This window comes from Rhinopithecus bieti, unplaced genomic scaffold (assembly GCF_001698545.2).
Source record: "Rhinopithecus bieti isolate Rb0 unplaced genomic scaffold, ASM169854v2 scaffold_6063, whole genome shotgun sequence".
Classification (NCBI taxonomy): Eukaryota; Metazoa; Chordata; class Mammalia; order Primates; family Cercopithecidae; genus Rhinopithecus; species Rhinopithecus bieti.
Window position 1 is genome coordinate 1,920,556 of NW_016805186.1, and position 12,322 is coordinate 1,932,877.

The 12,322-nt window shown below is 49.1% G+C and overlaps 1 long non-coding RNA gene across 1 annotated transcript; it reads left to right on the plus strand.

Moving 5' to 3' along the window:
* Positions 1 to 2,734: 2,734 nt before the first annotated feature.
* LOC108529273 (uncharacterized) lies at positions 2,735 to 9,225 on the plus strand. The gene is made up of 5 exons (XR_001885462.1): positions 2,735 to 5,416; positions 5,764 to 5,867; positions 6,854 to 7,041; positions 7,808 to 7,975; positions 8,991 to 9,225. It is a non-coding gene; the product is annotated as an uncharacterized LOC108529273 (long non-coding RNA).
* The last annotated feature ends 3,097 nt before the right edge of the window (positions 9,226 to 12,322 follow it).

Here is a 12,322-nt window from a genome sequence, read left to right on the forward strand (position 1 = left end):
CCCAAATTTAGATTTTTTAAAATCAGTGGCAGATTTTGGTTTTTGGTACAGGGGAGATGATATCAGAATGGTGAGGAGAGCTGACTTTGGAGACTGAGCTGCACAAGGTCAAATGCAAGCTTGCATAGGCGACCTTGGGAGCCTTGGTGTCCCCACATCACACCTCCTCCCGTAAGAGCTGTGATCGGCACACGTAGTAGGTGCTTGATAAAGAGACACTATTAGCATTCCCCTCTAGTGATCCCTGTTCTTTCCTAACATGCTTACATGCAAGTTGACCAATTTCTTCAACCCCCTTTCAAGTGCCTTAATTTGCATCAAAAGAAGAAAAGAAGCGAAATGACCTTTAAGCCACAAGCGTTCTTGTTTCAAAATGAAAAGAACCAAGATTTGATTTCACCAAAAATGATGTTTTCCCAGCCTGGCTACATAGCAAGACCCCATCTCTATTAAAAAAAAAAAAGAAAGAAAAGAAAAATAGATTTTAAATTAACTGGGTGTGACGGCACATCTGTAGTCCCAGCTACGTGGGAGGCTGAGCAGCCCAGCTACTCGGACTCAAGATCCCTTAAGCGCAGGCAGTTGAAGCTACAGTGAACCGTGATCACACCACTGCACTCCAGCCTGGGTGGCAGAGAGAGACCCTGTCTCAAAAAAAAAAAAAAAAAAAAAAAATGCTGCCATTTCAGAGTTAAACAAAACTCACTAACATTTGCCTTGGTCTATGGGGCATCCACAGTGGACAGCAGCAGCAGCCTCACTGTCCTTGGCCCTCAGTGTCTCCCCTTACTCACCAGGAAGACCAGCAACAGCTCACTGTGGGACAACCCTGGGCACACATTCAACCCTCTGCACGGACTGTGACCGAAAGACCCTTATCCCCATTTAATGGGTGGAGAACTGGGTGCTGACGCAATGTTCAGGACTCCAGCTCTCAGCCTCTGTTTTAGGATTCCTTCCTTCACCTGGTTCCACCTCTGCCTCCCCCAAAGAGCCTGTATTCTATTGCATTGCATGGAGATCACTTCTCTATGATGGAAAACAGAGGTAGGCAGCTAGGGTGGAGTGAACAGACCACAGAACTTTGCATCCAGAAGCCTGGCTCGTGGTCTATAGGCCGCCCTTTGGACATAGGTAAATCATCATCTCAGTCTCCATGTCTTAATTTATAAAATGGCAAAACCATACCCCACTGAGCCCAATAACAGGATGCATGTATGTTAGAAACCACTCCACACATGTAACATCATGCATGGAAATTGAAAACACTCCACAAATGTAAGGTCGCCAAGTCCTTGGCAGGGAGTGAAACAGGAAAACTGGATATCATGAAGTTTCTCATCAAACATTTACTGAACCCTCATAAAATCCCAGGTTGGAAACTGCGGTGCTTCCAGGCTTCAGAGAAGGGCCCAGGCAGAGTCATGGACAGCAGTGCTGCTCATAGCAGGTCCGGGGGCCAGCAGCACCATCGCAGTGCCTGCAAGAAAGAAAAATGCATGGGCCTCACTCCAGACCTGCTATATTAGATTCCCTAGGGGTGAGGCTCTGGAATCTGCACACTAACAAGGTCCCCAGGTGATCCTCATCGTTCCCAGGCACCACCGCCTACCTAGCACACTTTGGTTAGTCACAATCACTGCCTTAAACCCAATGTTATCAAGTAGATTGTTCTAATACAGAGGCAAACTTGACCCAGGGTGAGGGTGAAATGTCAGTAGGTCTATGACCAGGGCAGCTGGGGCTCCCTCATGGTGAGAAGCTGAGCTGGGTTTGGCTTGGAACAGCCGTTGGGAGGAATTAGTGAGGCGCCTGGCGGCGGAGGCACCGACCGGTGGGGTCTCAACTGCACTGGCAGCTGCCTCGGGCCCCCCAGCTGATGACACGTGGCTAAGTGTTGTTGCAAGAATTAAGCGAGATAATATATATAAAGCACGTGGTAAGTATTCAATTAGCTACTGTCATCATCATCATTATTCTCGCCGCGGCCTCCACACCTCCAGCTCGGGCCGTGTCCATGCGTATCAGTACGAGTCAACTCTTTTGCCCTTCGTGTGTGCCCACGTTGAGAAAGAGGCCAGGAAAGGGCATTTGCATGTTTTAAAACAGGCACTTTGATCATTCGCAGAAACGCCTATAGTCAATAGGGAGCCTCAGAGGGAAATTGGGGTCCTGTTTTGTGCCCTCCAGGCCTCCGCTAACATTGACCCCTTCATCAAAGGGATCGTGGTAAACCAACTGCAAACCAAACGAAACTGGTTTCTGAGATGAGAAGTGATTCAGAGACTACAGCAGCTCATTAAAAAAAAAAAAAGCATTTGCTAATGAGTGCAGCAAATGCCTGTAAATGAGAGAGACCTGCTGCATTATGACGGTCTCAGAGTTGTGCAAACCTAATTTTGCAGCAGCAAGGAGAGAATAAAAACGTCCAGCGCTGGTCGTCCCCCGCTCCGAGACAGGATAATCTTGGGAAACATTTTACGGTGTATCGCTTGAAGAAAAGTGCATTAGTCTTTCCTGAAAAAACACTTGGTTGACCTTGAAAATAAAAGCATTCATGAGAAGTATGAGCAGAAGTTTTCATTATTCCTTAAGCCCTTGATTCAGAGAGACAAAAAATTCCACCCTCCACTGCAGCCCCACAATGCCAAGTTGCCAAGCAACGGCTCTTTCATGGTGAATTGCCACGGAGACTGATGTAAACAAAATCATAAATCCCATTACCCTGCTAAATACTAGGTCTGGGTTAGAAAGGGAGCAAAAGAGCTGCTTTTCAGGTTAAAAGAGATCATATGAAACGGTGAGTGGCAAGATCTTAGCCAGAGTAAATTGTCATGGGTGAGACTGTAATTAATGTTGTGCTTTTCTTCTTTCAATGGCCAACAGCCCCCAATTTTCTTGTATCAGGGAAAGCAGTCATCGTTGGCAGAGTCGTTTCCAGCTAAAACTTACCTCCAGTACTCCCCAGGCCCACGCCAGCCACAGAAGGACCGGTTCATTGTGGTTCTTCTCTGCACTTCCCAGCTGGACTTTGGCCAGGGCCCACCTAGAGCCAGCGGATGGCTATTCAGGAAACAGCTCCAAGGAGACCCTCGGGAACAACATTTTGTCCTTTATTCCCCCTTTCAAGACAAAGGGAAAGGAACAGGAAATTCATGGAGCTCATCTCTACAGCAGACTGCTGCGGATGATCCATTTGTGGTACTCCATTTCATTCTCGCAACAGTTCCAGGAGTTCCAGGCTACCGTTCCCATCAGACAGACAGAAAGCTGGAGGCCTGAGGATGAAGACATCTTATCTAAGGTCACACAGTCAACTAGCTGAAAAAGGGAGATTCCACCTTCAAAGCGGAATTACAGCCTCAACATGGGCCCCACCGAGTTGGACCTCAGGCCTTCTGCGGGTAGAAACCTCTGGCTCATTCCACACTGGGACATTGACCCCTGCAGAGGGAGCAGCTCACGTTGTGGCTCCCACAATAATGACCCAGAGCTCTTCAATGGTGTGCCAGGAGTGTTAACAACCGGCTCTCTGGAGTGAGGGGATGCGTTCTGCTTTCTGTGATGCAAATATTTCTCCCTGGCCAATTTCAAGCTATCAGCAAGAGAGCATTGGCCCTCCTGAGCTGCACAAGCTCCAACACACCAGCTCCAACACACGCTAACCAGCACTCTTAGTACTACCCTGGCCAGCCCCAGACCCATCAAACCTGAATTCCTAGGGGCGGGGCCCAAATCTTCGTATTTTTTTAAAGAGGAGAGCCAAGGGTTGAGAACCGCTGGGCTCAAAGCTTCATGTTCAGGGGCCTGTTGGCCTTTTGGGTTTTGTCCTGGTGAGAAAATACTAGGCTCCGGAATTAAGTGCTGGCCATCAGATCTGCATTGGAAAGATACTTCTGTTCTTTCCTGAGTATGGCCAGCCACCAAATCTCAAGCCCCGGCCATGGCAGCCACATGCCAGCCATTTATTCCAGGTGTTCTGCACACGGTCAGTCACCTCTGCCCCAGACCTAGGGCCCCAGCAATTCTAGCACAGGGTCACAAACCCAAACATCCACAGGGAAGGCAGTAAAGGGATGTTCCCAAGCCAGTTTCCACAGGACAACTGCAGTGTGATGGGAACTCTGGAGGCCGTGCAGAATACCCCTCAGAGTCACCCCAGCCGCGAGGCAAGACATTAGGTTCTCATCCAACACCTTGTCTGTCGGTGAGAGATGCTTCTGGGATATTAACTATACGGCACTTTTGGCTGGCCCTGAGCTCAGGGTCCCGAGATGAGAAAAAGTTCTCACATATCTTAAAGAACTAAAAATAGAACTACCATTCAACCCAGCAATCCCCCTACAGGTATTGGAAACCAAACGAAAAGATACCATTGTATTAAAAAGACACCTGCACTCAGATGTTATCGCAGCACTATTCCCAATAGCAAAGTCGTAAGTGTCCACCCATGGCAAATTAGACGAAGCAAATGTGGTCCATATACACCGTGGGATACGATGCAGCCATAAAAAAGAATGACATCGTGTCCTTTTCAGCAACACAGATGGAACTGGAAGCCATTATCCTAAGGGAAATAATTCAGAAGCAGAAGATCAACCACTACCTGTTCTCTCTGAGAAGTGGGGGGTGACCAATGGGTGCACTTGCACAGAAAGGTGGAAATAATAGACACTGGGGACCCCCGAAGAGGGGAGGGTGAGGAGGGGAAAGGATTGGAAAACTACTACTGGGTACCATCTTCACTATTCGAGTGGTGGGTACACTAGAAGCTCAATCCCCACCAGGACAAAATACACCCGTGAAACAAGCACAGGTGCACCCTGAATCTAAAACACTTTTAGAAAGCGAAGGCTCTCAGGGGTGTTTGCAGTAAGCAGCCTCTGGGGCACATGTGAATGTCGAGAAGGTGTGGGCAGTGCGCAGGCGGCACCTGCTATGCACAGGAACCGAAACACTAGTGCCAGGATGCTCGGTAAGCAGCTCACTGCGGGGCACGCTGAGCAAGAAGACTGGACAGCGAGTCACAGGCCGTGCGTGATGGGGAACTGGGAGCCAGCACACAGCTGAAGAGAGAAGAGCAGGGGGCGGGGGCATGACACAACGATGGACGCCAGGCGATGTGGCGATGGATGCCAGGGGTTCCACCGCTGATTTCTGCCCCTGCCCTTCTCTGGCCTCCTAGGTGGGCTTCTAAGTGGGCGCAGGACTCCGCATCTGAGAGAAGAGTCCTGCAAAATGCAAGATCGAGGCAACACTGTCAGGCAGTCAAAGGTGTCTTCAGGGCCTCTCCTGATGCTTTTTTCCCTTTGGAAACTCCGGCCCCTGTGTGCAGTCGGCTCCAGCTGAGGCAGGGGCCAGGATGATCCAAGGGAACCACAAATTGTGTAGGAAGCAACAGGCAACCCAGCAGAAGGTAAGTGCCTGCGTTAGTCCAGGTCTGAGGATCATATGCCAAGACAGGATGAAACATGCAAGGGTTGTATCAGGGGAAATGCCCGGATGGAAACTAGGTGGGGAACTGGAGGAAGCTGGGGGAGTCGGCAATGCAGGGCTGACCCAGAGAGAAGGAGAGAAGGAAGGAGGGTGGGGTGGAATCGTCCTAGACTGTCATGCAGCGGAGGGAGGGGTTACAAGGCCCTGGGGACTCCTGAAGCCAAAGGCAGCCCTCAGAGCAGCCCATATGTGTCAGGTGGTACCTGGGGGCAGCCGGCAGGAAGCATGACCTTGGCACACACGCTGCCATCCATTGATCCATTTCAGAGCCCAGCAGAGGACGTCGTTTGTCAATTACACTCACCCCTCTCCCCACTAGAGAATGCTCAGAAATACTGGAAGGGCTCTGGATTTCCCACAAGTTGTGGATGGTAAGGGCTCAAGTTATTTTAATTCAGAGTTAAAGAAGAAAGGAGAATGCAATGTGTGAAGGATTATTATCTCCAGGCTATAAGGCAAGTAATGATCTTTCCTTAACCCTTCTTATATTTACGAATCCCTTCGTAGTAAGCACTCATTGCCCTTGTAACCGGTGGTAGGAGGTATGCTAACTACTGTACATGCCCACTCGATTCCATTTGCCAGTACATGTCCTCCAGCTCCCGCTCCCCCTCCCGCTGCTGAGAGCTCAGAGCCTGCTCTCTGCGCCCTGAATGGGAGCCCCTTTGCCCTGGTGTTTCTCCTGGCCCTCCCCAAGGCTGACTAACCTGGGAGGAGGAAAGGGGCCCCTGCCTCAAGGTGGGACCAGCGCTGGGTGCAATCCAACGTAAGTGGCCGCACCCTTGCTTGCTCCTTCCCGTGCCCGATCTTGCAACAAATCCCTTGCACCACAATCCTTGGCTTGGGCTCTGCTTCTAGGAAACCCAGCCTAGGCTGGGGCATTTTTTACAAAATCTCGTATAGATTCCATTGGGGAATTATTCTCGGGTCTGTAGCCCTTGGTCTGCTGCACAATTTACTTGTGCTGTGAAGCAACTGCTTTCATGTTCACCTTCCCTATGCTTCTTTTTATTGTTTGTTTTGGTTTGGTTTTTTTGAGACAGAGTTTCGCTCTTTTTGCCCAGGCTGGAGTGCTGTGGCGCGATCTCAGCTCACCGCAACCTCCGCCTCCCGGGTTCAAGCGATTCTCCTGCCTTAGCCTCTCGAGTAGCTGGGATGACAGGCATGCGCCACCATGCCCGCTAATTTTTGTATTTTTAGTAGAGATGCGGTTTCTCCATGTTGGTCAGGCTGATCTTGAACTCCCGACCTCAGGTGATCCTCCCGCCTCAGCCTCCCAAAGTGCTGGGATTACAGGCATGAGCCACCGCACTCGGCCTCCCTATGCTTCTTGAAATAAAAGATGACTTTATTTCAGGAGTGGCAAATTCAGATTCTCCTGAGGCAAGGCAGTTAATACCAGTATATAAGGCCAGCCTGGTGGGGACCGAGGTGAGAGGGAAGCAATGGCCTCGTCTGAAAGAGGCGTCGTTGGACACTGACACACAGGAGTGTGGACTGTAATCACTAGGTCTCCTGGACATCTAGGACATTCCAAAGTTTCAGGTATTTATGTGAAATTCCTGATGTTTAAACATTGGCTCAGATTTTTCAAAAAGCCCTGCATGGGCCAAACAAAACCCATCTGTGACTGAATTTGGCCTACGGGTTGTCATTTCAAGTCATTCGTTTTCTGGAACAAGTTGGGAAAAAGAAAAACATCCCCTTCACCACTGACTCCCACATGCACGCTGGTGAAGGGGACATTCCTTTTGCACTGTCCCCTTTTCTTACCCCAAACCTGATTCTAAACCCCTGACAAGGAGCCAATATGACTCTGATCCGCGCAAGGGGAATTCAAACCCCAAACTCTATCTACACTTTCCAGGTGGACTTTGGGTGATCTGTTGTCCTCCAGAAAATGTGCTATTTTTTAAACACACTGCTTTTCTCCCCACCTACGATGAAATGGTTCTAGGCTGTTCTTGTGGCCTTGGAGGACTGGCTCTGCACCCAGCTGGCAGTAGTAGCCTCTGCCTCCCACAGTGCTTGGAGAGTGATGTGGGTGGTGCACAGGAAAGGGCTGAACCCAGGGCCCAGCCTGCGGTGAGTGCCGAGAGGACGCCAGCCTTGGTGCTGCTGGCAGCAGTGGGCAGGGCTGGACTCAAGCCCCGGCCAGGCTGTGGTTCTTCAGCTGAACCAAATAGGTTCACAGCAGCAGGGGGGTAATGGTGTGAACCAGGATACTCCTGCCCTGAGCAATCCTGTTCGTTTGTTCATTTCACACGTGTTCCTGGAGCACCTTCCTCACTGAGAACGTGATTTTTCACAGAAGACCTGACAGAAGAAGAGAGTGGACCTCCCTGACCCTTTAGGGAAGGAAGAGCACTCCAGACAGCAGGACAGCAAGTGGAGAGACCAAGGCGAGAGCAAGCGTGGCAGGCTCTGATGGCTCCCCAGCAACAAGGAGGAGACCAGGGAGTGAGCGGAGGTCAGAGAGGTGAGAAGTATCCTGGTTCACGCCTTATCCCCTGCTGCTCTGAACCTGTTTGGTTCAGCTGGAGAATGGCAGCCTGGCTGGGGCTTGAGTCCAGCCTGCCCAACCTGGGCGACAGAGCAGGGGCTCTGTCTCAAAAAAAAAAAAAGGAAAAAGAATAGAAGTCAACATGACTCCATGACTTTTGGCCTGAGCAATTGAGAGGATGGAGTTTCTATTCATTTAGATGGAAAGGGGAAGAAATTATTAGGGAAGGTGAATATCAGTTCAATTTCAGACATTTAGCAGGTGGCGCCCATGATGCATCTCACGATATTGTACATCCTCAGTTGTCTTATACATCTCAATATATAGAATAATATATGATTACATATCTTATATACATAATTATAAAAACATTATGTATACAACATATATTATACATGTGTAACATCTCAATTACACACTATGACCGAAATCCTCCAGTTGACCATTGGATATAAGAGATCGGAATTTAAGGGAATCCTTGGCTGGAGACAGATGTATCAATACTTTTCAACTCATCACGGTCAGGATGGGATCTGCAGCCAAGGGACTGAATGGAATCCCCCGGAGAGGAAATGCAGAAAGAAAACTAAAGGTCCAGGAACAGAGGCCAAGCCCACTGTCACAGGGCGGCTTCAGACGACCATTCAGATACAGGTGTACAAAAGAAGTGATCCTTCCTAACAAACCCACAGCCAGAGAGCCAGAAGGAACACTCGAGGAGGCAGCCCCTACACACACACACACACACTCAAGCCATTCCCTTACCTCGCAGAAAGCAGAATCCTGAGGAATTTCATCCTGAGGAATACACATACAATGTTGCTTTTTTCTGTCACTATTTATTTCATGATTTGACCTCAGCCATGAACTTCACAGTCCCATTCATGACTGTTATATGTCACTCCCTCCCCTCTGGGCCACACAGACATTCCTGGGTGGCCACTGTTCAGCCTTACAAGGTATTCATCAATTCTACATGATCGTATTTCAGCATTTGAGGTTCGGCAAGAAGAGCTCTGTTGTTGACGCCATTGGGTCAGCTGGAGACTCCACAGAGTTGCCACAGAGCTGCAGCGTGAAGCATCGGCTGCTTTCTTGAGTTGTGCTAACAAAATTAAAGACGCGAATTTAACTGATCTCTAATGGACTGCATCAGTTAGCATCTGCAACAATACGACTGCAAAACAAAACTCCCCATAACCAGCGTCTACAACAGTAAACGTGTATTTCCAGCTCTCACATGTGCAGTTGGCTGGGGTTTGGCTCGTCTTGGTGCGGTTTTGTGCTGGGCTTGACTCTAGGCTGCAGGTTTGGTTAGGGTCTGCTTCTCATATTTCGTTTTCCTCTGGGGTGAACAGGGTACCTGGGACATGTTTCCACGGTGGTGATAGGAGCCAAAGAAGCAGACCCGATCACACAAGAACATTTCCGATTGTGGCTTGCATCATGTTCACGAACATCACCATTGGCCAAAGCAAATCGCATGGCCAAACCCAGCATTATGGAAGCAGGAAAAGATTCTCCACCTCTGGTCAGAAGGGAAAGGATTTAAAGACAGGGAGGGATGAAAAAAATTAGGAAAAATTCTGCAATCCACCATCTAGACTTTTCTTTGCCTCTACTCTGTAAACCCACACCACATAGCAGCAGGTGTTTCCCAGTCAACCTATGCCTGCATCCATATATTTTGTAAGTCAGTCATAACAAGACAGAGCACAGCCTGGAACTCTGTTCTTTGGAGGCAGAGCTTTTGCCATGAACCTGACTTGCTAAAGCAATGAAAACGTTTGTGGGATTGAATAGAGAATAATGTTTCCAGATGGGCAAGCTAGGTCAGAGAGGCAGATGACTTTCAAAGGGAAGAGTTGGATTTCCGCAGTGTGCTGTAGAGTGGGCTGGGACATGTGAAATAGGAAAACCGCTCAAGGGATTCTTTTCTTGTTATTAATACAGTTTTTCTCACCCAGGTTTCACAAATAGAGGCAGTAATGAAATTGGCTCCGGACAATTCACACCCAAGTGTTTTGCTGATTTGACCCTCTAACCACAGGATTAGCAAGACCCATTTACCCTGGCTCGTTCTGCAAATTCTTCCGGTTTCATAATTCAATCAAAGATAATAGTAAATGGAATGAGAGGCTGCTCATAGGAAAGCCAAATGCAGGAGAAACAAAAATCAGGGGAACCAAAGACTTAAATTTTATGTATGTCTTGAATCAGTTTGGCAGGGAACCAACTAGAAAAAAATCTCATTCCCTGTTAGCTGCCTATTTCCAAATCACAAAAGCCTTGTGGGGTCTGGCCTAGCTCTGCAGCTTCTTCTCATAAAAGGCCCAGACGAAAGGGAAGCCCATTGCAAAATGCAAGTTCCCAACAGAGCTATACAGGGAAATTATTTGGTGGCTTTCTGAACCCAAGGGTGTCCTGCACCCTTCTGACAAGTCTCCCAGGAACCCACCAGCCAAGAATTCAGAGGAAAGCATCCTTCACATCAAGGTCTCTTGTCCAGTGTAACAAGAGCATGTGCTTTGGCAAAATCTTGTTCAAATGCTATAATTGCTACTAACTAACTGTAGGACCTTGGGCACATTACTTAACTTCTCTGAGCCCCAGTTTTCTCATCTATACGACGTAGAAAACAATGACACTCGCCTGACCCTTCCCAAGGGCTCAGGAAGTGGAAGTTCTTACTACTAGGAGGAGCTAAGGAAGCTTTGCGTAGGTGCAGGTTCTACTGTCCAACAGTTCCTCTAATTCCTCTAATTCCAATCCCCTCTGCTTAGTGGAACTAAAAATTCTAATTCCAATCCCCTCTGCTTAGTGGAACTAAAAATAACAAAATATCTATCATCTTCATAAGTGCCAAAGGCATGCTAGTGATCCATCCAACTTCCCCGGAAACCTAACAAAATCCATCCACAGAAAGCAGCCCCGGCTGGGCACGGTGGCCCACACCTGTAATCTCAGCATTTGGGGAGGCCAAGGCAGGAGGATCGCTTGAACCCAGGACTTAGAGACCAGCCTGGGCAACATAGCAAGACCCCATCTTTTAAAAGAAAAAAAAAAAGCAGACTGGAGACTGGCAGAAGCAGCCCACCTACAGCCAGGTAGGCCAGGAGCCCCAGCGTCAAGCCAGACACCAGTGGCCTGATCAAGAGGGCTCCTGCCCTGGAGCTCCCACACACTTCAAAGAACCTCTGTGGCCCTTCTCTGGCCACTGCGATCTCCCACCATGAAGTAAGAAATCTGCTAGTTTAGGATGGGCCCACCAGGAGCCCAGATCCTCTTTTGGAGGCCACGCTCTAGGGACCTGGGGCCCCAGGTTTCCCTGCCCAGAGAGCCCCAAGCCTGCTTCCAGGACTTGTGGGGCCTCTTTCCCTGGTCCTCCCTCCCATGATGGCCTAGGCTTCTAGGGCGTACACTTTCAAGTCCAAGAAGTGGCCAACAGTAGATGTTTGCAAGGTATGCAGAAGGAGCTCAGAGGTGCAGGCTGCGGTGTGCACACACGTACATTTGAAGCCCTTTACAGTGTGGAGCAGAGCTGGGGTGTAAAGCCAGACAGGGTTTGCCTTGAGGGCTGAGGGATGGTTCTCCCCACTTAGGGAACTCCCAGGAATCTAGGAAATCCAAATTCAAATCTGGCTTTTCAGGTCATTAAGAAGGATATCTGCCAAGACGACAGGATAAGGTAGTCATTTAACAATTAATTTGCTTTATTTATAAACTAAATATTTAGACATATGGCAGGTGAGCTCCATGTGTACTCTTGCTTTGAGCCTGCAAAAGTTAGGGGCGAGTCTGTCACATAGCAAATCCCAGAAACAGCACATATTGTTGAGACCCTGACATTGATCCCCTTTATTCAATTCAGTCTGGCTACAGAGGCCACGGCTAGCTCATCCAAACCCCAAAGACCTCTGCAATCCCCAGGTACCCTGGCAGCAGCTGCCAGTACTGTCCCGCTTTGGCTCACGGTGACTGACTGCTGATGTCGAAGGGTCCAAGATGACCCAGAGTTCCGGAATCCTTGGGCCTGTGCTCCGCCCTACAGTCCTGGGCCCCATCAGGAGATGGCGGCAGGTTTATTTTCCAGAACTGGCCTCACATTATTATCCCTGCTGTACACTCTTCCAGAACCTTGCCACTCCCCTATCAGGAGGTGGAGTCCACGCCCCCTCCCCTTGAACCTGAGCAGAATTGTGTGACTTCCCTGACCGGTGGCCACTGTGGAAAATGCCACGTGACTTTCACTAACTCATACATGGCAACAGCGTCGGCTCAATCCTCCTGTGATATGCCTCTTGGGAGCCCTGAGCCATTGCG